At 42.5% G+C, this 27,534-nt stretch overlaps 1 pseudogene; it reads right to left on the bottom strand.

The window, feature by feature from the left end:
* Positions 1–16,776, bottom strand: part of LOC116754988 — a 55,698-nt pseudogene extending 38,922 nt beyond the window's left edge.
* Positions 16,777–27,534: the final 10,758 nt, after the last annotated feature.

The following is a 27,534-nucleotide window of genomic DNA, read 5'->3' as shown; positions in this document are numbered from 1 at the left end:
ACTCCACGCTTCCAATGCAGAGGGCCCAGGTTTGATCCCTGGTCAGAGAACTAGATCCCACATGCATGCCGCAGCTAAGAGTTTGCATGCCACAACCAAGACTCGGCGCAACCAAATACATAAATTAATTAATTAATAATAAAAAAAAAGTCAGTCTTCTCTTAATTGAGTCACCACTTAACTCACTGGTTCATCAGATAAGGAAAAAGCAATTTCAGTCAGCTGTGTATTTACATTTATCTCAATTTACATCCCCAAACTTCACTGGTTTCCAGTTCTGGTTCCCTGAGGTATGAGCTACCCTCTCTCACCTGTGTGGATAACATCCCTTTTGGGCAGTACAACTGGCTTAAAAGCTACTAAACAAAACAGAAATACATGTTGAATGGCTTCTTTAAATGCAAGTGGTACTAAAGAAGGAGCCATAATAAAGTTATTACAATAATCTGCTTGAGTGGACAAGGAGAACCCACAAAGCAGTAGTATCTGTTTACCTCCACATACAGTTTTTGTAGCATTTTCCCAAGACTCAAAAAAAAAAAGCATTAAAGATAATCTCAATGACCAACCATTGGGCTGGGGGCCGAAGACACAGGTGCAAGCCCATGTCTTGCTTATGGCTTCATATCAGCATAAGACTATACCCACTCTTGGCTAGACGCCTACTTCTCACATGTATTCATAATATTATATATCCATGTTTTGTGTTTACTTTTCTAAATGACATAATTTCTACAAAGATAATTTAGAACTACAGTGTCTGCTTTGGGGAACGTTCAAAATGAACAAAAGGGGGAAAGGAGTTAAAATATACATAAAAACAGAAAAGGAATAAAACTGCAAAAAAATACCAATTTCAAAATGATGGCAGCACTCCAGTCACCTGAAACTCACATATCTGGCACCATGAAGAATCCAAAAGAAGACTGAAAGTCAGGAAAGGATGAACAGCACCCTGTGAGACACCCCTCCTTGGCACAGGACTACGTTCAAGGGGGTTTAACACTCAATTCTAGTATATCTGATCATTTTGCTTTCTGAGTCTTCAGCAAACGAAGGTACTCAGGAAGGAAGGAAGAAAGAACCAACAATAGTAAATTGTAACCTGTCAGCCTGACAGCAAAAACAGAAAATGCACACAGGAACTCAAAAAGCCAAGCTGAACTACCATCCCCCAAATCCTGAGGATATCACTATACTACAGTCCAGGATGAAACTCGGCTTCATAATGACGACCCTGAGTTAGCAAGGAAAGCTGAAGGTATTTTGCAAAGAGTTATTAAAAGCAAGGCACTGGGGGACTCCATATGCTTACCAAAAGACATGTGACAGACTGCCCATGGCAGCACTCTACGTGACAGCCACAAAGTAGAAAGTACCCAAATGGCCATTAATAGTAAAATGGATAAATGAATTGTGATATCTTCAACAACAAGCTCACAAGCATAACGTTGAGTGCAAGAAGCCAAATCCATGGAGTAAGGAAAAGAACAGGCAAGAGATCGTGCCTGGGGGGGGTCAGGGAGGGGCTGTAGTGATTGGTTGGAAGGGAGCACGGGAGCTTCTAAGTAACATGCTGTTTCCTGACCTGGATGCTGAATATGCAAGCATTCCATCTGGAAAGATTCAGCAAGCTGTACACTAAGCTCTGTGCCCCTTTCTGTATGTGTATTTGTCTCTGAAGAACACATTCACAAAATATTACACAGTATACGCGATGAAGTATACATTTCTTGTCTTCGTGGTAAATCCAATCATGAACACTTCACAATTCAGATTTCAAGTAACCAGAGGCAACCCCAGGCAAAATTTGAAGCACGTGATGTTTATCTTTCCTCCCTCAGTTCCACATTCTCTTTCTGGGGCTTTTCTATCTTTTGGAAAGCAACTCCCGACCAAGCGTGGTCACACACCACGCCCCCCCGCCTCCCCCCGTTTCTCATTTCCTCAGCAGAGTTTAATACACACACAGATCTCCCAGGGATCCCGTTAAAATGCAGATGCCTCAGTAGGTCTGTGGTGGGACCTAGAGCCCGCATGTCTAGAAAAACTCCCAGGTGTGGCCAATGCTGCTTGAGTGAGGCCTCGAGCTGCAGAGCCTGAGGAAAGACGTGATTTAAAACCTGTGCCTGCCAAGCTCCTGGGTGCTGAGGAATGCCTCATCCTGGGAATATGAGCATGGAAGTTTTAGGACCCATATCTGGTGGAACATTCTTGGCTTCCCAATGCCTCTCAAATTGCATCCCTATTAGCTCTACCAACTCAGGGACAAAAACTAGTAGTTGGGGACAGTAAAGTAAAAACCTGCTCCTACTCTAGGGAGTTTTGCTCTGTTTCTCATTAAAACTTCACCTTTGGACTTGTTAGCATGGTGCCTTTCCCATAGCACTTACAGGAGGGAGGGAGGGAGGGAGGGAGGGAGAAGTAGAGAAAGAAAGGAAGTGAGCAAGCAAGCAGTTAGTTTGCCTGGGAAAGTGCAGCAATGTGAAGTGCTGGTGTGACTTGCCAGATGGCTGAGAGGCTGCTTAAATCCAAGATGTCTCTTCCATGAGGGGCTCAGTTTGCAGTTACGAATATTTTCATGAAGAGTGAGGTTGTAGGGTGAGAATGGAGGGGTAGACACCAGGGTGAGTAAGCCCTCTTCTCCCAGGGCATCTCAGAGCCCTGAATACAGATAGGACAAGCCTTTTCCTGGCAGATGGAAAAATGTTAATAACTTTAAAGCCTCCCCAGAAACTTGGTATGTGGTTTTGAAGTGTTTAGGCATTTGGAAGGGGTACAAGGGGAATATAACATATGTATAGGGATTTTTCCCAGATTCAAATAAATATTTGAAAATTTTCTGGTGTGTATTTTATAAGATGGAAGCAAAAAAAAAAGAAAGAAACAAATGCTCTCTGATCTCTCCAAAACATTCCCGTAACATAGGGAATCTCGAAAACAGAGTATCTGAAAAACATTTTATTTAGTAGCTGCAATGGTTAATTTTATGTGTCAACTTGGCTAGGCTGCAGTGCTTACGTATTTGGTTGTACGTGTCTGGACGGTGCTGTGAAGGTCTTTTGTACATGAGATTAATAAAGCAGATTACCCTCCATAATGTGGGCAGGCCTCTTCCAGTGAGTTGAAGACCTTTAAATGAAAACTGATCATCCCCAAGGAAGAGGGAATTTTGCCAGCCCACTGCCTTCCCTGAGTCTCCAGCCTACCGGCCCAGCCTGCAGATTTCAGACTTGCCAGCCTCCACAATTGTGTGAGCTAATTCCTTAAAATAAATCCACCCCCAGCCGCCGCCTCTATACACACACACACACACACACACACACACACACACACACACACTCACATCTTACTGGTTCTGTTTCTCTGGAGAACCCTAACATAATGGGTTATGTCATTGTACTTTCGTTGGAGTTTATCACATAAACAAATACACCAGCTTCACAGTGAATATATGTTAGCACTGCTTAAAAGAGTTGAGTAAGATTATTCAGCTTACTTGGTTGAATAAGTTGAACTCAAGAACTGAATTCTTATTCAGCTGCTGAATGAGAACTTTAATTTTAAATAGCATTCAACAGAATAGGTCACTTTTTAAGGGCCCAAATGCTCACATAATATAACATTTTAATTCTCACAGGCCTCATTAGGATTGTAACAGCCTGTCTACTAGATCAGAGGACTTCTGTGGACAGAGTTTATTAGTCCAAAGACAGCTTATTCACTGAAATCTTTTAGGAGAGAGGCAATACATTATCTTTTTAGACCAATATAAAACCTCCAGATCTGTACACATGGAATCAATCTAACGCTCATTTCTGGCTCGGTGCCTTCCTTTAGCCTCCCATGAATTTGTACTCAAGACTAGGACTGCTCAGACAGAGTACATGTTCCTAGAGCATCAATTAGCTCGTCCCCTAGGTCAATAGGTGAGAGATGCAGAAGTGGAAGTTGCATTTCCCAGCATGTCAGTGCTCTGCGCCCAAGTAACAGCCACCCAACGCAAGCCTATTACCGCCACTGAAGGCAGCCGGCTGCAAGCGAACCCAGTGCTAGGCACGGTGCCCACTCCCCGGGGACTTCTTCCTGACACAGACATTCCACATGCTTTGCGCTTGTTCATTTTGTCCTTGTTCCCGTAACTTGGCAGCCACAACCCATATACCTCCATCCATCAAGTTACCTTCACTGTAAAAAGATAAATAAATAAACTGCAAAATCCTATATTTTCACTGTTTAAAACATCTACAGTTTATCCTGGACTGGGATTCTGGACTGCTGCATGTCTCTGTCGATTAAGAATGTAACGTAGGGTTTTTTTTATTGTGCTTATATCTTATTAGGATTGTTACTGTTTTTGAGTATTCCGGTTGCAAAGCTGTACAGATAGGGAGAGGTCGGTCCCATTCCTACTTTTTTTTTTATATATGTCTTGTGTGTGTTTGCAGAATATTAGGTTTTTCTGGAATGCACATACTACGTTAGAGCAAAAATGCATGCGCTATAATTCATTCACTAACATCCCCAAGCTACTCATATCTGCCAGACTGAAGTACAGGCTATGCCAACAGATCCCCAAGGAGGAAAAGGAAAAGTATTTGCATCACCAACACTAACACTAGTTTACAGCATGTCTGTCAGAAAACATGACATACAAATGTCCTAAAACACGGATTTTCTAAGCAAATGTCAGTTGACTCCTCAGAAGTTCTTCTGCCTCAGCCAGAGCAAACTGTAACTCTGCTCTATAGGAGCAAGAATTACAGCGTGACTGTGTCACATCAGGGGATGAACTGTGCGGCCACCACGCCTAAGGAGATGGGCAACAAGCCAGCACATGCTGCCTCAACCCCCCTGACCCTCCACCTCGGGACCAGGCAGCCACAGGTGGCTCACAGCAGGGGAGACTTCCACCACTGCATTCAGGTTTCAAAATGAATAACTCACTTGCACTTTTTTGTTTTCTAGCCAGACATTAAAACAAACAAGCAAACAAAAACACTCTAGGTCAGAGATACCATTATGACAAAATGCCCACTTGAGCGTGCTCCATAACTGTGTAGTTGTAAATGATCACAAGAGGGTATCGTGGCTGAACATTCCCCAGAATGTCCCCCAAAATTTTTAAAACTTGAAATTAAAAAAAAAAATGAAATTGAAGAGAGTGGTTGCCATTAGTGTGGGGCGGTGGCGGGGGGCGGTGGGATGGAGCTCTCAGAATCTCTTTATCTGGAGTGCTTCCGCCTGGTCACCTGAAAAGTACAGGTATGAGTACATTTAAGGGGAAACTCTTGATGGAGCCTGTATTTGGGGCCGACGAAAATTACAAGACACAGAGCTTTTGTAGCTATCCAAATTTCTTATCTCTATAAAAAAGAAATTTCATATTTCCATAGTTTTTCTTTTCTTGTGGTTAAGAAACATATAATGTGAAATCTACCTTCTTGACAAACTTGTAAGTGTGCAGTACTGTCACCTACATGCACACTGTTGCAGAGCAGATCTCTAGAGCTTGTTCACGTTGAACGACTGAAACTCTCTAACCCACGGAACAGCGACTCTTCATTTCCCAATCCCCCAACCCCTGCCAACCACCATGCTACTTTCTAAGAGTTGGCTATTTTGATACCTCATGTAAGTGGAATTATACATTATTGGTCCTTCTGTGACTGGTTTATTTCACTTAGCATAATGTCCTCAAGGTTCGCCCATGTTGTCACATACTGCAGAAGTTCCTTCTTTTTTTTAAAGCTGAGTGATATTCCACTGTATGTATACACCCCATTTTCTTCATTCATTCATCTGTCAATGGACACTTCAGCTGTTTCCAACTCTTAGCTATTGTGAATAGTATTGCAATGATCATGGGAGTGCAGATATCTCTTCAAGATCCTGATTTCAATCCTTTTGGATATACATGCAGAAGTGGGATTGCTGGATCATATGGTAGTTCTATTTTCAATTTTTTGGAGGAACCTGCATACTGTTTTCCATAGCGGCTGCACTACTTTACATTCCCACCAACAGTGTACAGGCTCCCAATTTCTCCACATTCTAACTTGCACTTATTACCTTCTGTGTTTTTAATAACAGCCATCATAACAGGTATGAGGCAATATTTCACTGTGGTTTTGATCTGCATTCCTCTGATGATTAGTGATGTTGAGCATCTTTTCATCTCCTCAAAAATTTTTTTGCCTGAAGGACAAAATATTCCAGCAATGAAAGGAAACGCCATTGTGGTACCAGAAAATATGACCTCTCATCACTAAGTTCCCTTATTTTTGATCAGAAATCATTCCATTCCAACTGATTTTTTTACCTGTCTTAAAACTGTGACAGACAAGTACTTCCAGCTTCAAATGAAGAGAAGGAAAGACATCAGGGGAAAAGGTGTTCTGGATATCTCAGTGCTCAGCCCTCCTCCCCCAAGGACACACTATCAAGGCAGCATCACCTGGAGGTAGAAAATATTGTACAGCACCACCTGTTGAGCCTGAACAAGGTAACTCTGAAATGCTAAGAATATCCAAGAGCAAAAAAGAGAGTAAAGATAGACTATCTTTGGGTCAAAATATGATCCCACAAACTTGAAAGGGGAGGAAGTAACACGATTAAAGGTCTAAGGGCACCATGGAACCACATGTTCACCGATCTTCAGGGCAGGATCACAACTGACACTTGAATTTACCAGGGCATATTCACAGGTAGGAAACAGGGGTTGCAAACTGGAAATGGTATCTTTCCCACCTCACGGAGTACGCAAAATTAGAAATTTCTACTTAAAAGCTGGATGTTTCACCATTCTTTATAAGCTGGCATCGCTGGCAACACTGGGCCTATATCCTGCCTGTCAGCATCTGTCCGTCCCCCCAGCAGATAAAGCAGAGGCTGCTACTGGGCCCCAACTCCATTCTATCGGGTCAGTGTTACCTGCCTGGCCGCGGAGGCCTCTGAGTTTGTGAGCCCCTCTCCTTGACATCAGTCACAGCCCACGGGATGGTGAAGATGGGAACCTGAAGATGATCTGACCAGGACCTAGAATCTCTCTCGTTGGAACTGTATCATCACCACACAAGATAAGTGGAGATAACGTCTCTACTGGAGAGAGGAAAATACTGCCTGAATTTAGCAGGTGTGCTTGATTTCCGACCCCCAGTGAGACCTGGACCCAGACCACCCACCTCATGACTCTTCCCGTTCGTCACACTCACCGGTGCCTCTGGAGAGGGAGCGGCTGGCCAAGAAACTCTGATTTTCGACGGGGTATGATTTTTAAGCACCCAGTTCCTAGCATAGTCCCAGGCACACGTGGATACAAAAAAAATCTTTTTTAAATGAAGTAATTAAAATGAATGACATAGGAAAAAAGCACGAAGAGTTTCTTCTGTGGGCAAATGACAGACATGATCCTTAAGACTGGGACCAATTTAAGATGAACTTCTTCCACAATATTTTTGCCCTCAATTTAAATGATGGACAAGATCGATAAGCAACGAAAAATGGAGAAACTAATGTTTTCAATCTTTTATAGTTCTTGAGGAGTTCAAGTCCTTTTAGAACAGTATTTCTCACACTTGACTAACATGTAGACCTTATTAAAGAAAATACCCCCTATGGATTGCAGAGTTGACGTAAATATTGTCTATATCATGTTACGAACTACGAACGAACATAAACAGATATAAACTAATTATACTTATAGTTCCAAAACATTAATGTGCCCAACACACGTTTGAAAATCAATGGAATGATAATTAACAACATTCATTTAATCCAACAAGGGATGCACTTCCACTGAAACTACATACCCACAGCTAATGTCAGTAGGCACTGACACACAGCTTGTGTGCTGCACTTTTGAGTTACATTTACAAGATCAAAACCCCATTCCCCATCACTTTTCCATTGAGAACACAGAGACTCCAACACTCTATGTTGTCAATCAGTTTCATTTTACACGGACACATCACTTACTAAGCCCACTGCTGTGCCTTCCTCATCAGCCCATGACAAGTGGGGCTGTGGGTGCCGCATAACCAGTCTGAAACAAAGAGGCAGGTTTTGAAATGCTGTAGCCAGATCTGTCATGCAAGGGTCATCCAGGTGATTGCAAATGTGCTCCAAATAATTTGTTTTATATTAGCATATAATGATAACACAAAATGAAAACAAAAATATTGGGTCTTCTAAGACTCCCAAAGCATACAAGACCCAAAGGGCCCCTGACTGGAGAAACATTCTTGACATGAAATGTCCATAGTCCGAGGATGTGACCAGAGGTATTTTTCCATTTATTATACTGCATCCCAGGTCCTTCAGGTGTTAGAAACTCCTAGATATTTTAAAAGGTGAAACGATAAGCTTCTTGAAGGTCAGGGTCACTCTAGTGCCTGGGACACTGGCAGGCACATGAACACTGAGGGAATTAAAGAAACATGTCTGAGCTACTGCATCTATATATCTTTATAAGACATACAAATGAAGGCCTTAAGGTTTAAATTCACTTTCCTCTTTTTATAATTACTCTGACAAAAGCAATTATAATTTGGAAGACCCCAAACACTTACCAGTTGAAGCAATGAAACTGTTTTTCTTGGTTTTTTGTTTGTTTTTTAAATTTTTGGCTGGGCCATGCGGCATCTCGGATCTTAGTTCCCCGACCAGGAATCGAACCCTGCCCCCTGCACTGGAAGCACAGAGTCTTAACCACTGGACCACCAAGGAAGTCCCATGAAACTGTTTTTTTGAGGAACTAATTTCTATGAAATCATATGTGTCATTCCACCATTACAACTTTCCTCTGGGAAACAGTGTTTACTTCCCATTTTACAACATGGCATGAGACTAATAGTCAGATAGGAGAAGCCCGAGTATCATGATAAATAACCTCTTCCCATTTCTTCCTTCCAACAATATACCGCTGTCAGGCCCTACCTAAACTTTACCAAGCTACACATGAAGCAAGAAGGTATACTGTATATACCCTCTTAGGAGAAGAAAGCAGACATCTGAATCACTACAGCATCCTAACCTTCCCCATCACCTAAAAGCTCTCTCCACCGTCAGCCTCTAAGCTTCCATTCACAGCACATTAGCCTGTTTCAACCACTTCCATTTTACAAATGAAATAAGATCATGTAACCTGGGAACAAACTGAGAAACAGGTAAAGATGTTTACATGCTCAAAGTGACAGGAGTAGTATGACTGTGAATTTCAACAGTGATTCAGGATAGGAGTAAATGAAAACTTCAGGTTAAAAGCCAAGCCAGAGAAGAGTCTGCAGCTCTTAGAGCGTAGTCTTCCAATGATACCTCATTTTAAGCCTTTCTCTTTTTTTTTTTTTTTTTTTTTTTTTTGCGGTACGCGGGCCTCTCACTGTTGTGGCCTCTCCCGTTGCGGAGCACAGGCTCCGGACGCGCAGGCTCAGCGGCCATGGCTCACGGGTCCAGCCGCTCTGCGGCATGTGGGATCCCCCCGGACCGGGGCACAAACCCGTGTCCCCTGCATCGGCAGGCGGACTCTCAACCACTGCGCCACCAGGGAAGCCCCTAAGCCTTTCTCTTTTTGTCCACACCATAAGGCAGAGTAAACAAGCTCTCATCAAAATCTGACAGCAAAGCTCGGAACAAACAGTGAGATCTGAGGGTCAGAGCAGGCCAGAATACCTTTCTGGGGCCAGGAGGCCAAAAAGAAGTTACTATCTTGAGATGAAACTCAAATATCAGAACCAGAGGGGGTCACCACCAGCAAGCAGAGTTCAGAAAAACTAAGCCACACACAGATTCCTGCCAGGCCCAGGCGCAAGGTTTGGAAGGTTCAAGGTAGTCTATGGTTTTCACAGACAGGTAGGCTTCTCCCACTCAGCAGTAATGACACACATAATTGTGACAGAGGATATATTGAAGGGAAAAAACAAAAAGCAACAACCCAGCAACAATTAGAAAATAAAGATATATAGAGAGATATACAGATAAAGATATAGATAGATAGATAGATAGATCTTTATGCATCTGTCTCTATACATCTCCAGTTCTGAGTGCATAAAAGGCAGAGAATCTCTGGAAAGCCTGTGGCTAGCACACTGATAGGCCCCAAAGCCAGGGCCAAAGGAAAGCATTACACACAGTCAAAAACACTCGGTGGCGCAGTGGTTAAGAATCCGCCTGCCAATGCAGGGAACAGGGGTTCAAGCCCTGGCCCAGGAAGATCCCACATGCCGCAGAGCACCACAACTACTGAGCCTGCACTCTAGAACCCATGAGCCACAACTACTGAGCCCGCATGCCAGAGCTACTGAGCCTGTGCTCTAGAGCCTGTGCTCCGCAACAACAGAAGCCACGACAATGAGAAGCCACCACAAAGAGAAGCCCGTGCATCACAACGAAGATTAGCTCCCTCTTGCCGTAACTAGAGAAAGCCCGAGTGCAGCAACGAAGATGCAATGCAGTCAAAAATAAATAAATAAAAACATTTTAAAATAAATACTGTATTAAAAAAAAAAAAAAAAAAACACTCTTCCAGGACCGAGGCTCAACCCACCATCATGCCTCAAGGCTGAAACAAATCTTTATCTCCTTGGAGAGCACAAGATATTACTGGCCATATGAGTGAAAAAAAAATATTTATCTTCAAACACTACAAACACAGTCCAAAGCACCCAGATGCTCACATTTGGAAGATACTCAAGAGCTGAGATCAACCAGAGAAGAGCTGATTTAACTCTCGCATCTCAAGCTGCCTCGGGGCCGTTCTCATTGAGTGGGAAGAGAAGGGAAACTGAGGCACTATCTAATCAATCAGTCAGTGTCTCTCCATCCGTCTGCTCATCTTCTGCCCCCTCTCACCCTGTCCCTCTCCCTCTGTGTCTCCAGATCACTCTCTGTGTTTATTTCTCTCTTTGCGTCCACCTCTCCTCTCTTCCGTTCTCATCTTGCAAAGCACCACATCATGTAGGTAAAGTGGGTTTATGAAGCAACTGCACTATTGCAAAAGAAGATGATTAGAGGGAAAAGCCCTAAAGTGGAACCCGAGAAAGGGAAACGTAAAGGCAGTGCTGACCGATGCTGAAACCACGCCTCTGTGTACTTGTAGCTATGTGTTTTAAAAAATCTAGTGAAGTGGGACTGGTGTTCAACTGTTGCTCTTTTCCTATTTTAGTCATCATCTTTATAGTTGTACAGACATGCTGAAGTAAACCATTTTGACAACCCATATACAGGTCACACAGGGGTAGTTTTGGTTCCTTCTCCAATAAGTTTCTTGCTTCTAAATTATTCAACAAAAGAGTCCTCTTCAACATTGTGTGTGTAGAAAAGGTGCAAATCACGTGAAACAGCTGACAGCATGGGTCCAATTTTGGCACCTGAACGAATCCCACCCTAGCCCTGTCTGGCAGGTCACCAATCACACTAACCCCTGTTACACCAGATGCACCCACCCTGGGTCTGTCCCTGGTCTGGCCATTGTGGCACAACCAGTGCCCGTGCACAAACCCATTGTGGTTCCAGTGCCAGCTGGACCCTTGTGTTTCTGTTTCTAAGAATGCGGGGTTCCAAGTTAATTTATCAACGTGAATCAGTCCACAAATGACAATCGCTATCACTACAAATGGAACTGAGAAAACTCTGAAAAGCTTCAGCTCTGATTAGAGGAGAGAAATGAATTCCTGTTATGCCCTTGCCTCAGTCAAATGCTCAATGTGTGCGTGCGTGCGCACACACGCACGCGCACACACACACACACACACACACCCTATATACTTCTCTCCTTGCCAGTCTCAGAACACACCAGCGCTCACTAGGAACTTGAAAGTATAGGGAGGGAACCAACAAAAGAAATGAGGAGATCACACCCAGCATGAGCTAACTGCATTCTCAGTATACGAAGCGAGGAATCAAAGAACACGGGCTTATTTGATTCATTCAGCAAATATTTATTGAGTACACTTATCGTACTGGGTACCAACCTTGCTTTCACCAAGCGAATGTCCCTGGCACCAGAAACTGGCTAGACTAGGTTATTACAAGTCTGCTCTCTGCTTCTCCCCAGACATCCTCTCCCCACGTGATGGATTTTTCTTGGCCTGATGCAATCCTCCTTCCAGAATTCTCTTACACAGCTACATCACCTTGCCCATTCTGGTTTCACCTGCTGGCTGACCTAGTTCTAGCTTACTAGGAAGTGGTGACGGCCCATCCTGGCCCTCTGGACCATTACACCTGCCCAACTCAACAGGTCACTCGGACACTCCCGTCCCCAGCCTTTAAGGAAAGGAGTCCCTCAATATTATAAGAGAAAACGAACTTAAGAATGTGTTAACACATCCCAGAGACCATTTTTATTCTTTCCCAATGCAATGTTATTTTCTCTCTAATATCGCAATTATTGATAACTGAGGAATTTAACCCAAATTTGCTTAATATTTTGATCTAAGAGCTTGAATGATCTTTGAAATGGAAATCGCCACCACGTTTTCCTCTACAGGAACCAAACATTCTTATACTATCTGATATCTGTTCTCCTCAAACTGTACATGAATCCTCCTAGGATAGGCATGGGACAGGGTCACCTGGGGGAAGATGGAGTGCCAGGTGGGAAACTAAGCCACCAGATGAAATGGCACACCTTCCCAGAGAGACAATTTTCCCCTTGAAAGGAAATATAACATTTTAGATTAAAACAAGCCCCAATATATTATAGAGTAAAATGAACAAATGCATGATTTTTTTAAGATAAAAACTCAAGACTTCAAAGAAAGCTCCTGCTTGTGGGCAGTGTCTCAGGCTATGCCCACAATACACGGTGTTTCCTGCAAATAACTCTCTTGCCTTTACAAGTTCTTCGATGAAATTTTTGAGAAATGTTTAACCCACCCTATGAACTTCCTGAGGGCATGAACTACGTCTCCTCTTTCTCTTTGTCTCCAGGGACCTAGGACAGTACATAAGACAGTGCCTGGCACAAAACAGGCACTCTGATGTTTGCAGGATTAATTTGGCTGAAATAATGGCAACAGCACTGTCAATAACAAAAGATTTTTTATCACATTTGAATGGGAGGAAGGGAAGGTGAACAGCTGTATGAGGACATGGAATAGAAGCAACCCAATTTACCAAAACAGCTGATGGCTGCCATGTGAACAGTCAGATGAAGCAACTCTGTTTATTTCTTTTCCACTTGAACAAGTACAGGAAGGCAAATATTGTACCTGTTAATCTCGCAGAAGATGGGGGTGGGGCTTAGGACACAAGTCTACCAGATGACATTGGTGCCATTAAATTTAATAACTTCTGAAGAGTTGGAAAAGCATTGTGATAATAATAATGTCACCAATGGTATTAAGTCCTGGTTTGTATGCTGATCCTAAGAAGGTCATTTTGATCATTTAAAGGTTGTGTCATATATTTGCTGCTGAGACTTGACAACTCTGAAAAGTAGTTCAGTGTGTGTGTGTGTGTGTGTGTGTGTGTGTGTGTGTGTGTGTATAAAATGTGGTGTGGGCTTACCTTTCCTTATTCTTAATATTGTTACCTTTTTTAACTAGCTGGACCCAAACCAAGTTACACATGAAAGATGATTCGAAGTATATATGGCTTATAGCAAAGTTTAAATTTTTCTACTTCCTTGGTGGAGACACTGCATTTTCACTCATTTGTAAATAATAGAAAAGATGGGTATCACACACACTTTCTCCACACAATCCATCTTATACTGCAATGAGCCACTTTCTATGCCAGTATTCTCGAACTCTCCAAACTGCGGGGAGAGGCTGTCCGGAGGAAGAAGTGAGGACTCCCAGCCCTGCAGGTCTAAGCGGTTAATGGGTGAGCCAGGCCACTGCTGCCTTCCAGGGCTATTTCCTTTTCTGAGTCATATGTCTCAAATATGTGAACTGCCAACCAAAATGATGCCTTTCAGACCTTCCTAATAATGACAGCCAGAGATCCATAAAATTTCAACGGAAATCCAGAGAGCAGAAAACCATTTTATAGTATTAACATGCTTGTAGCGCCTGAGGAAGAAGTGAAAATAGCTCAAGACATACCAAGACTCCTGGCAGAGACAGATGGAAATTAATCTCAATAAAACCCAACTATCTTTCCCTCTATGCCCTAAACCTGCAGCCATTCCCTTTCGCCTGAGAATTAAGTAACTTGATGTTATGTTACTTCTGTCAGAGCCATAAGAGTAGAGAGTTTATTTTTCATGATTTTATCATTTTATTCTGTGATATAAAAAGCGAGAGTTTTCACTCTCAGTTTACAACATCCGGGATTAAATGCTGCTCTTTTATTAACTGGGCAAGTCCCTTAACGTCTTTAGGTCTAAATTTCTCCATCAATCAGAGATAAGAAAGTCTACGACCCTGTTTAATTCTGAAAATCAAACAAATGAGCTTGTAAAATTGTAGGCATCAATGAATATCTGTGTGCAGCAGTATAAATGCACAACAATGTCTTGTTTTCTATGTAGTAGCAGGAAAACAGGGAGTACAAAAACTGCTATAGAGAAAGCCAAACTGGCTAACAGCCCGGGTCATGGCTCAGGTGCCGCTCAGGTGCATCCAGGAGGCCTGGAGTAGAAGGTGCCGTAATCAAGTCGTTGAGAAGTGGGAGCGCTCCTAAATCAGTGTCTGGGAAGATTCTCCGGACTGCGGATTTCACTTTGGCCTGTATAACTAACAAAGTGCCCTTTGCAGGGCTCAGATATGAGCAAGTAAAACTTTCTCCCCAAACTCTGACTCTGAACGAGTTCTTTCCTTAACGCTAGGGCATCTCGTCTTGGGGAAGTCAAAGCGAGTCGGTGAATGGAGAAAAAGGAACTCAGAGAGAGACTAGGAGGGCTGCACGCTCCGCCGTGTAAGAGGGAGAGATGGCAGCGCCCCTGGGAGGACAGGAAACACCACCACCACCTCCCGCCCTCCAAACTACACACGCACCTGGGGATGAACTTGGCCTCGTCCCAGAGTCGTGCCTGGAAGTCCTGCCAAGCCTAGCCAGGGCTCGCCGCGTCCCAGGAGGCGGCCAGAGCCGCCGCCGCGTCCTTGTCGCCCTCGTCCTCCTCGCTGTCCCCGGGGTCGGACCCCGCCCGGTTCTCGCGGCCCCCAGCCGAGGCGCCGTTCCCCGCGGCCCCCAGCCAAGGCGCCGTCCCCCGCGGCCGGCCAGCGGAAGCCGAGCGCAAACTCCTGGAAGGTGAGGCGCAGTCGCGGTCGGCTTCCAGCCTCCGGAGCCGGCCTCTGCGTCGGCCGGCAGCACGCGCAGCTCCGCCCACAGCGCGCTGAAATTCTCGCGCTCCAGCTTCCCTGAGCGGTTCGCAGGCGGCGAAGACGGAGCGCAGTCCGGCTAGCTCCTCCAGGTCCCCGTCCGCCTCCGTCCCGCCTGGTGGGGCCAACCGAAAGGGCTCCGCGGCGCGACGGGGCACGCGGTCCGCCCCGGCTGTGGCGACAGCGGGGAGTCCGGAGCCACCTGCTGAACCCCGGGAGCCGCCGCAAATTCGGCGAGTCGGGCTGGTTTGGCCACTGGCGGGAATCTCCGGGCGGGGCGAGGAGCCTGGATGGGACGGCGCGCTCCGACGCGGCTTCGCGTTCTGCCAGCCCTGGAGCGGTGCCAGCGCGCCCCTGACCCCGCGCAAAAATGCCCACCCGCGACTGAGACCTCGGCGCGGCCGCACGCGCCTTCCCGGCGGGGCCTGGCTCTGCCCAGCCTGGGAGGAGGAGCGCCCAGCTCCGGTTCCCACGCCTCCGGGATTCCGGCTGTGCTTCCCGTGCGGAGCTCTGGAGCCTGAGTTTGGGGCTCTTGGAGTTGGGGGACCCGGCCGGAGCTGAGAGTGAAGCAGTAGGCTCTTCGGCGTAAACAGTGTTTACTCGGGTCAGTCAAGAGCTGGCAAGAGCGTAGAGAGCTAACTGGACAGAAAGGGGAAAGGAAAGTAGGGGTAGGATTCCAAATTGGTTAACGTTATGTGTATTTTATTCTTTTCTGATTCCGGAAAATTGGTAAACTTCTGTATATACAAGAGTTACCAGAAGACCCCCATTCTCTGATTTTACTGGCTTTCTTTAATGCATGTCTGTCCAACATTAAGATCCAACTAGTTAATGCACATTAGGAATCACATAGATCTTCCAGATCCTCAAATCCAAATAATTTTTCACAGTTCTTGTCTCCAAAACCTGAGAAAATTAATAACCAAAGTCCTTGACAGGCAGCAATATTTAAACAAGGACTGAGGTAGCTTTTAAACAAATCTTATGGAAATTATATGTACAGATGTATGTTACCCTTTGATCTTAATTTCAACAGTGCTATTATTGTTTCTTTAATACTGGCTGCTTAATGGGTATAAGATCTTTAAAATTCATTTTTATGCTTCTTTTAAAAAATCTCGTCTTATTTTCAAGAGACCCTCACTTTGTCCTATGACTTATGTTCCCTTTGGTGATTCTCATAGCTTGTGAAAATGCATTTGGGTTATTTTTACTTTATCACATCAGTTCCCTCCACCTTTTAGACTTTTTTATTTATTTCCATTTCTTTTAGTAATGACTCTGTATTCCATTTATTTTCATTCTGAATTCTCTCTATTGCTTATTACTTTGATTGTTTTCAGTGTCATAAAAATAGAGGATTTGACTGACACATTTCTTCAAGCTGATGTTCTTAAACAGGAAGCTAAATGCTAAACATCTGAAGAACTGTTTCTTCTTGAATAGTACAATAAATAAGGTCAACACTCACAGCATCCGTCAAGCTGTAAATGCCACTGATATTCGCCATCTGTAAATTTAACTAGTAAATTATGAGAGGCATTCTATTAAGAAGCCCTGGTCTTAGCAATCTAATTGCTAAGTGAATATAGTTCTGTTCAAGTAGATAGCTAATACATTGGAATGAATTTTATTATTAGTGCAATAAAAATGTTATTGATTTTGGGTTTATGTGCTTTCCTGTTTATTCTAAAGACTGATTTTTCCATATAAAGTAAAAAGTGGCCTCAGTAATGCCACTTATTACCTCAGTAATGCCTTTAAAGCTTTTCAGATATACTTATTAAACTGAATCTTTGAAATATCATTATCATTCTGTTAGCAATTAATAAATATCTGTATTTTTCAAAATAGATAAGTTAATATTTTTAACTGCTTTGCCAGAAATGCTTTCTTGAAGACTGCTCTTGCAACTTCCTTCCTTAACTCACACTGACCTTTGCACTCAATTCTAAATTCTTATATTCTTTGACCTGCTTTGTCCTTTCAATAAGCCCCTTCACTGAGGGGTCATCAAGAAACATGGATTATTCCAAAAGTCTGTGTACACACCTTCTCATTTCCACTGATTTTAATCTACTCCAGTTATCACAACAGTTATCATAACACAACAAACACCTAGTGATTTAAAATAGCAGCCATTTTATTTGCATAATCTCACTGCCATCAACTTGGGCAGGGCTCAGGTAGGTGGTTTTTCTGCTGGCTTGCCTGGGATCATATAGTCATGGTAGCTTTACTGTGGCTGCGTGGTCTTAAGAGCGCCTCACCCATACGTCTGGAAGTTGGTGCTGGCTGTTAGCTGGACATGTGTCTTCAGGAGGCTCACGCCAGCTTTGTCACATGGTGGCAGTGTTCCAAGAGGTTTAGGACCAATGCACAAATGATTTCAAGCCTCAGCTTGTGTCATGTTTGTTGCTATTCCATGGATCAAAGGAAGTCACATGGCCAAGCTCTAAGTCAATGGAGGAGGGGATTATACAAGGTCATGAATACAGGCAGATGTACTTTATTGGAGGCCCTTACTATAATAATATACCATACTTAGCCTCTAACACATTCTCTCAGGCTCCTGTCCTGCCAACCTCCTGTTCGTTCTACACAACCACAGCTGGACAGTCCTTCTTAAACACCAATTATTCTGTCATTTTGGAGCTTAGTGTTTCTCAGTCAGTGGTAATTTTGTTCCCCAGGAGACATTTGGCAATATCTGGAGACATTTTTGGTTGTCACAATTTGAAAAGGGGGAGATGCTAGTATCTAGTAGGTAGAGGCCAGGGATGCTGCTAAAAATCCTATGATGCACAGGCCCAGCCACCCATAACAAAAAAATTATCTGGTCAGAAATGTCAGTAGTCCTGATGTTGAGAAAGCCTGCACCCAAGCTCTTCAACCTCTAGAGGTGTCCCAGTAAAAGGAGAACCAAGGGTAAGCTCTTCATCTGGGCATCCAAAATCCTCTACAATCTGGTCCCACCTTATACTGTATATACAAACATTTCTGCTTTAGTCTCCATCAGGGCTCCTCCTGTCCCCCAAATATGCCGCACTTGATTACATGACTAACTTGATAGCTCCTTATTGTCATAACAAAATGTAAATACTAAACATCCTTTAGCTTTTTTCACTTCTCCCTAACCAAACCATTTCCCAGCCTTAGGGGAAGAGTTGGATCCTGCTTTTCCTACCAAAGTTTCCACAATTTCATATGACCTGTCGCCTACAAGGACATTGCTTAGCATGTACTATGTCAGCTCAGGCCACAGGAATGCTTTTTTCTTTTATTTTTTAGTCTTTTTCACAGTTTTATTTTTCACATTAAAACTCTGATTCATCTGGAATTTATTTTGGGTCAGGTGTGAGTTGTAGATTCAACTTTATTTTTTTCTGAATTTCTGCCTAGTTGTCTCAACACCATTTATACAACAATCTCTTCGCCATGGATTTAAATACCACTTTTAGCATATACTAAATTCCTGTACGTATTTGAGTTTATTTCTGGACTTTGTAGTCTGTTCTATTGAGGAATCACTCACATTTTGAAAGGACTCTTCAGCTTATAAAAAGATTCTTAAAGGAGTCCTATTGGGTTGCTTTTCGTCTTTTTAAGTATTTAAAGTACCTCACAAGGTACTAAGGAATGCTTTTGAATATCCCTAGAAATATGCTCAGGGGAAGGCAAAGATTACATAATCTATCTTACTACTTTGAAAAATTAGAGGAAACAGAGGAGAAAAAAGAAATAGGAGGCATTTATTTTCTATTTTAGCATCCAGAAACAGCTAAAGGCAGTGCACAACTATTTCCTTGGCATGAAATATTCTCCACAGTAACTCAAGTCTAAGGGTGTGGCATTGTCTGCAGTTTGTGAAAGGGCCCTATGGAATACATGGGCTACCTAGAAGTCACTGCAATGCCCTGACACAAGTCCTGCTGAAATCAACGCATCTGACATTGCTGTAGTACACTGTAGTACGCATAAAACCAGAGTGTATACTATTAAATATTTGTGAGTTATAAGAGAGAAAATATTCCTTTCAACTTATTCTTGTCTCATAATACATTGAGTGACTGAAGAAAAGTAGATTGCAATGTACCATAGTAATCTCAGGTAAAAATTTAAATGCATTACAAGCAAGCAAGAAAATACAAACACTTAAAATTCTGTACTTTTTAACTTTATCATTATTTAGAGGGGTGGAGAGGGCAGAGATGTTTGGCATGCAAAATGCATTGTTTTTGTATGAGATGTCAAAATTTCATGTGCAGTTATCTCTTGCTTACCTATCTCCATCTAAATTTTAAAATAATTTATATCTGCAGCTGGCAGAACTTAAAGTAATGTCTGTATTATTGATCAATCTATGACTCAAAATACTGAATAAAGTAAGGTTACTTCAAAAAATCTTGTATCTTATTTTAATTGGGAAAATTTCTGGGCATATTTAACTAAGAATATTTTCAAAGTCTTTGTTGCTAGAAGTGCTATTTTCCTGAAAACATTAGCAGGTAAGGGCAGACGTGTTGTGAAATACTTTGACTCTTTCATAAAAGCTTTTATTTTGCACAGGTCAGAAGTGATGGTACAGCTGGTAGCTTCGGTGCCTCTAAAAATTCTTCAAACCCAATAAAAACATAATAATTCAACTTACAGGAGAAGAATTAAAGTCATCACAAGGGAATGGTGATAGGATAAAGGAAGAATGCACAAACTTTATTAATGGTAACTTATTTAACATTTTTTAAAATAAGAAAATACCAACCGACCAGAACCTTGTGCAATTTTGTCTGGTTGTTAAGTTTTTCGGTTCCTCAGCAATTTAGAAGAATCCTATGATAAATTCTGCTTAGAATGTATTAATTTTCCCTTTAATGAAGAATTGCCAAGCCTCCTTTTAGAAGGCAAAAAGGACCAAGGTTTCATGATGTTTCCCATCTTATTTCCCTGCCAGTGATTTCAGCTTATGTTTAGTGTTAAACTGAGGGACTCAGTTTGACCTTGGTTCCATTTCTGCTCTTTCTCTAGTTGGTTTCTGATCAAATTTTTTTTTTAGTATAGTTGTGAATTGCTCAGCTGTATGTATGTGTGTGTGTGTGTGTGTGTGTGTGTGTGTGTGTTTAACCATAAAAAGTCCCAAAGCCTTTTTGACAGGCAGGATTTATAAATTATAAATAATTATAAACAGCTATTAGGAAGCTATGTTCATTTTAATATCGGTAATATTGGAATGATAATTATGTCAATATTTCCTTGTTAGCAATTTACTAATTATTTTAGAGCTGCTCAGGACACACTCAACTTTTTCCAAAATTTGTATTCTAACAGTAGGCAGATCACGTTCTAAGACCACAATGAATTTTTTCCTAGGGAAGCCTATGAATTTTATCTCAAATACTCAAAAATTACTTTTAGCTCTAGGGAATGCAGTGTGTGCATTGTTATATCAGAGATACATTTATATTCATGCAAAATAATGGAGAAATATCCATTTCTGTGTAACATGAAAGTTGTTCCCAATTCTATATAAGATGTTAAAATATTAATCCCTTTTTATAGACCAAAAAAGATTAAAGCTCCTATTTCCAGAAGTACAAAATTAGACGAAAGATCAGTCAGAAAGAGATCTATAAAATTCTAAAACCATTCCTATTCCTCTGGAAAGCATTATATAATTCAGAATTCAAAGGATGAGATATTCAAATAAGGCTCTTTTCACCAATACCCAAGAGCCTCAGCTTAGCAATGAACTAAGATACTCATCTTTTACTAATGTAGTAATTAGAAATACAGAATCAGAATTTCTAATGTTACATGTATTCCTTAATTTGTAAGTCTTTAATGTTATAGAAGATGAGTGAATAAAATGAAAAGTTAGCTTTATAAAAAGAAAAAGAGGTCACATTTGCACCGTACAATGAGATAGAATTCTTGCCTACCAACACATTTGTTGAGAATGCAATACCTTTAGAGATGATTTTTTAAAATAATGTATATTTCATTGTCTTTTAAGCTCTCAATTCACGTTTTCCAGTAATAAACAAATTATTAGTTAATTTTTATAAGATATTTACAATTGGCAAAAGGGATTTGCAATATTCCAGACTATTCCAATATGTTGTTTGTTTTGAAACCTAAAAAGTTCCAGGGCCCCATATACAAGTATTTGTTCTATGTATTCCCCTATTTATTCTATGGATTCCCCCATTTCATGAAAGATTATTACACAAATCTTAGATTTCATTCAAAGAGCTCAGATTTCAGAGAGTAGACTAGGACTAATAAAATAATTCTTGAAATATGGAACACTTGAAATGGTAGCTTCAACTCTGGTGACTCCTGAAATCTTTTTATTTCCTTAGCTTGTATAATTCTCGTAAATGGTGTTCCAAGGACAGAGGCCAAAATAACTGAAAGGTATTTCATTTAAGTTTTCCAAATATTTTTTCTGAACTTTTCTATGAATTCCAAAGTACATTTGAGATGTCATGATGTCATGGCTTGGTTTCGTCTTTTTTTTGTTTGTTTTTTATTCAGGGCCTAGGTATATTTATTTGTTTGTTTACAAAATTTACTGAGCCCAACCCCATCCTAGCCACTGTGTTCCTCCAGGGCAGCAGCCGAGCCTACACACCCCATATAACATGAGCAGCCCAGGAAGGAGGCAAGTGGGAGCTAGGACCAAGGGAGGGGAAGCCACAGCGGTCTGCTATGAGTCACCTTGGTTTAGTCTTAAATAAAGTTACCAGAAGCTATTTTCTGAGAAATATTTAATGATTGCTAGAACTCTGTTAATAAAATGGAAACAACCACAAGGATTTATAAAGCACAAACCAATGCACAGCTAATATCACGTTTCCTCTTCACTTCATAATGGCATATGGGACTGAAAGAGACACAAGTGAGCAAAATCAACATTGTCTTACCATTGACAGTTTTTACAAAGTTTTTTAACCACATCCAGGGTGACATTCTTGCAGAAACTGAATTTCACACATTCCAAACTAATATGACAATAATTAGCCAATGAGCAAACCCTGGAAAGAAGGAAGAGGACAAAAGGTTATTGGAATAGATTGTGAAATGCACTTTTTACAAAGTTTACAAAAATTCAACCCTCAAATTTACCTTGGCCCTGCATATCCACTAACCCCACCCTATCGCTCCTCACCTACTGGTCCCGCCTTCCCAACCAGGCTGAGGCTACAAATGGACCTTCCAGAAACACACACGATGAACACACCTAATACAATTTCCAGACTATGAAAATAAAGTAAAAAGGTAGACAGGACAGGGGCAAAGATTTAAAGATGTCAGAGTTTCATTCTGAGATTCTGAGAAAAATGGTAAAAGTAGATAAATCCAGGTAATTGTTATAGTGTTATCATTTTGATGTGTATTTAATAATAATGAGGTAAAAGTAATCATTATCTTAACATCTGGCACCAGAATTACTCCCAGAAGGGAACCATCTTAGTTTGGGATAATACCTTTATTTAAAAAAAAAAAAAAGATTTATTATTTATCTTTATTCATTTTTGGCTGCATCGGGTCTTAGTTGTGGCATGCGGGCTGTTCGTTGTGTTGTGCGGGCTTCTCTCTAGTTGTGGTGAGAGGGTTTTCTCTTCTCTAGTTGTGGTGCGCAGGCTCTAGAGCCTGTGGGCTCTGTAGTTTGTGGCGCATGGGCTCCGCAGTTTGTGGCATGCGGGCTCTAGTTGAGGTGCGCAAGCTCAGTAGTTGTGGCACACAGACTTAGTTGCCCCGTGGCATGTGGGATCGTAGTTCCCTGACCAGGGATCAAACCCGCATCCCCTGCATTGGAAGGCAGATTCTTAACCACTGGACCACCAGGGAAGTCCCTGGGGTAATACCTTGATAGACTCTTGCAAGAGAAAAGAATCTGCAGAATAACATGTAATAGTTCTGCCAATTTTCATAGACAAGGATGGATTTTTCTTCCTCCTGAAAAGTGAATAAGGAAGACAGTGGAGAGAAGAGAGACGACAGAAAAATGGAGAGAGGTTGGACCACTCAAGGTGAGAAGGCTGCTGGGGAACCAGTGGAAGAACTTGTGAAAGTGCTATAAGCCCTTCCTAGGGTACCTGAAACATTTCTGCTGAAGTCTGTTTTGCTCACAAATGAACTAGAAGAAGAGGCTGAGGTAACACTGATCATGTGAAAGGGAAGAAGAGCCCAGGAGGCAAGAGAAGACAGGAGGGAACATGAGCACGTAAATCCCACCCCAGAATTTGTCAAAATTATGGGCATGGAATTTTGATAACCTTAAGCAAATGTTTACCTAGATCTCAGGAGTCAAAAAGCCTCCTTCAGGACAAGGGATCTCTATAACCTAAATCACAAGTTCTCAAAGGATGGCTCCCGGACCAGCAGCAGCAACAGCAGCATCACCTGCGAAATTGTTAGAAATCTGGGGGGCTTCACCCCGAACCACTAAATCAGAAATTCCAGGGGTCAGGCTCACCAATCTAACAAGTCTTCCAGGTGATCCTGATGCACAAAAAATCTGAGCACCACTGGCCTGAAAAATGATTCACAGCCTTCGCCATGTATTAGTTTCACCTGTGACATGATAAATAAAAAATACTGATGCCAGAGAATCACTCTCAATGATTCTACCAACATAAACAAATTATACTTCAAAGAAACAAATTCTTGAAAATAAGTCTATAGGCAGAAACGCCAAAAATCTCTATTAGACATAGCTTCAGGATGGTGGAGGAGTAAGACATAGAGATCACCTTTCTCCCCACAAATACATCAAAACTACATCTACGGGCTTCCCTGGTGGCACACTGGTTGAGTGTCCGCCAGCCGATGCAGGGGACGCAGGTTCGTGCCCCGGTCCGGGAGGATCCTGCGTGCCACAGAGCGGCTGGGCCCGTGAGCCATGGCCGCTGAGCCTGCGCGTCCGGAGCCTGTGCTCCGCAACGGGAGAGGCCACAACAGTGAGAGGCCCGCGTACCGCAAAAAACAAAACAAAACAAAACAAACAAAAAAAACTACATCTACATGAGGAATAGCTCCTACAGAACACCTACTGAACGCTGGTGGAAGACCTCTGACTTCCCAAAAGGCAAGAAACTCCCCATGTACCTGGGTAGGGCAAAAGAAAAAAGAAAAAACAGAGACAAAAGAATAGGGACAGGACCTGCACCTCAGGGAGGGAGCTGTGAAGGAGGAAAAGTTCCCACACACTAGGAAGCCCCTTCACTGGTGGAGATAGCAGGTGGCAGAGTTCGGGGGCGGGGAGCTTCAGGGCCACAGAGGAGAACGCAGCAACAGGGGTGCAGAGAGCAAAGCAGAGAGATTCTCACACAGAGGATGGGTGCCGACCAGCACTCACCAGCCCGAGAGGCTTGTCTGCTCACCCGCGGGGGAGGGTGGGGGCTGCGGGCTGAGGCTCGGGCTTCGGAGCTTAGATCCCAGGGAGAGGACTGGGGTTGGCGCCGTGAACACAGCCTGAAGGGGGCTAGTGCGCCACAGCTAGCCAGGAGGGAGTCCGGGAAAAAGTGTGGAACTGCCTAACAGGCAAAAGACCATTGTTTCAGGGTGCACGAGGAGACAGGATTCAGGGCACCACCTAAACAAGCTCCAGAGACGGGCATGAGCCGCGGCTATCAGCACGCACCTCAGAGACAGTCATGAAATGCTAAGGCTGCTGCTGCAGCCACCAAGAACCCTATACGCAAGGACAGGTCACTATCCATACCTCCCCTCCCAGGAGCCTGTGCAGCCCACCACTGCTAGGGTCCCGTGATCCAGGGACAACTTCCCCGGGAGAACACACTTCGTGCCTCAGGCTGTTGCAACGTCAGGCCGGCCTCTGCTGCCAGAGGCTCGCCCTGCATTCCGTACCCCTCCCTCCCCTCTGGCCTGAGTGAACCAGATCCCCCTAATCAGCTGCTCCTTTAACCCCGTCCTGTCTGGGCAGGAAACAGATGCCCTCAGGCGACCTACACACAGAGGCGGGGCCACATCCAAAGCTGAACCCCAGGAGCTGTGCGAACAAAGAAGAGAAAGTGAAATCTCTCCCAACAGCCTCAGGAGCAGAGGATTAAATCTCCACGATCAATCTGATGTACCCTGCATCTCTGGAATACCTGAATAGACAATGAATCATCCCAAAATTGAGGCAGTGGACTTTGGGAGCAACTGTAGACTTGGGGTTTGCTTTCTGCATCTAATTTGTTTCCGGTTTTATGCCTAACATAATTTAGTATTTAGAGGTTATCATTGGTATATTTGTTTAGTGATTTGGTTGCTGTCTTCCTTTTTATATATATATATATTTTTTCCTTTTTCTCCTTTTCTGAGTATGTATGTATATGCTTCTTTGTGTGATTTTGTCTGTATAGCTTTGCTTTCACCATTTGTCCTAGGGGCTGTCTGTCCATTTTTGGTTTTGGAGGTTTTTTTTAGTATAGTTTTTAGCACTTGTTGTCATTGGTGAATTTGTTTTTTGTTTTGGTTGCTCTTTCTTTTTTTTTATTACCTTTTTATTTTTATTAATATATTTTTAATTTCTTATTTTAATAACTTTATTTTATTTTATTTTTCTTTCTTTCTTTTTCTCCCTTTCTTCTGAGCAGTGTGGCTGACACGGTCTTGGTGCTCAGGCCGGGTGTCAGGCCTGAGCCTCTGAGGTGGGAGAGCCAAGTTCAGGATATTGGGCCACCAGAGACCTCCTGGCCCCACGTAATATCAAATGGCAAAAGCTCTCTCAGAGATCTCCATCTCAATGTGAAGACCCAGCTCCACTCAACAACCAGTAAGCTACTGTGTTGGACACACTATGCCAAGCAACTAGCAAGACACAAACACAACCCCACCCATTAGCAGAGAGGCTGCCTAAAATCATAATAAGTTCACAGACACCCCAAACCACAACACTGGATGCGGTCCTGCCCACCAAAAAGACAAGATCCAGCCTCATCCACCAGAACACAGGCACCAGTGCCCTCCACAAGGAAGCATACACAACCCACTGAACCAAACTTACCCACTGGGGGCAGACAACAAAAACAACGGGAACTGCGAACCTGCAGCCTGTGAAAAGGAGACCCCAAACACAGTGAGTTAAGCAAAATGAGAAGACAGAGAAAAACACAGCAGATGAAGGAACAAGGTAAAAATTCACCAGACCAAACAAATGAAGAGGAAATAGGCTGTCTACCTGAAAAAGAATTCAGAGTACTGACAGTAAAGATGATCCAAAATCTTGGAAATAGAATGGAGAAAAAACAAGAAATGTTTAACAATGACCTAGAAGAACTAAAGAGCAAACAAACAATGATGAACAACACACTAAGTGAAATAAAAAATTCTCTAGAAGGAATCAATAGCAGATTAACTGAGGCAGAAGAATGGATAAGTGACCAGGAAGATAAAATAGTGGAAATAACTACTGCAGACCAGAATAAAGAAAAAAGAATGAAGAGAAATGAGGACAGTCTCAGAGATCTCTGGCACAACATTAAACGCACCAACATTCAAATTACAGGGATCCCAGAAGAAGAAAAAAAAGGGACTGAAAAAAATTTGAAGAGATTATACTTGAAAATTTCCCTAATACAGGAAAGGAAATAATCAATTAAGTTCAGGAAGCACAGAGAGTCCCATACAGGATAAAACCAAGGAGAAACATGCCAAGACACATATTAATCAAACTATCAAAAATTAAATACAAAGAAAAAATATTAAAAGCAGCAAGGGAAAAGCAACAAATAACATACAAGGGAATTTCCATAACGTTAACAGCTGGCCTTTCAGCAGAAACTCTGCAAGCCAGAAGGGAGTGGCAGGAAATATTTAAAGTGATGAAAGAGAAAAACCTACAACCAAGATCACTCTACCCAGCAAGGATCTCATTCAGATTCGACGGAGAAATTAAAACCTTTACAGACAAGCAAAGACTAAGAGAATTCAGCACCACCAAACCAGCTTTACAACAAATGCTGGAGGAACTTCTCTAGGCAGGTAACACAAGAGAAGGAAAAGACAATAAGAAACTGAAAACAATAAAGAAAATGCTAATAGGAACACACATATCGATAACTACCTTAAATGTAAATGGATTAAATGCTCCAACCAAAAGACATAGACCGGCTGAATGGATACAAAAACAAGACGCATATATATGCTGTCTACAAGGGACTCACTTCAGACCTAGGGACACATACAGACTGAAAGTGACAGGATGGAAAAAGATATTCCACGCAAATGGAAATCAAAAGAAATCTGGAGTAGCAAT

The sequence above is a fragment of the Phocoena sinus genome, chromosome 6 (assembly GCF_008692025.1).
Source record: "Phocoena sinus isolate mPhoSin1 chromosome 6, mPhoSin1.pri, whole genome shotgun sequence".
Taxonomy (NCBI): Eukaryota; Metazoa; Chordata; class Mammalia; order Artiodactyla; family Phocoenidae; genus Phocoena; species Phocoena sinus.
The sequence above is the reverse complement of the archived record's forward strand: the minus strand, read 5'-3'. Positions and strand labels throughout refer to the sequence as shown.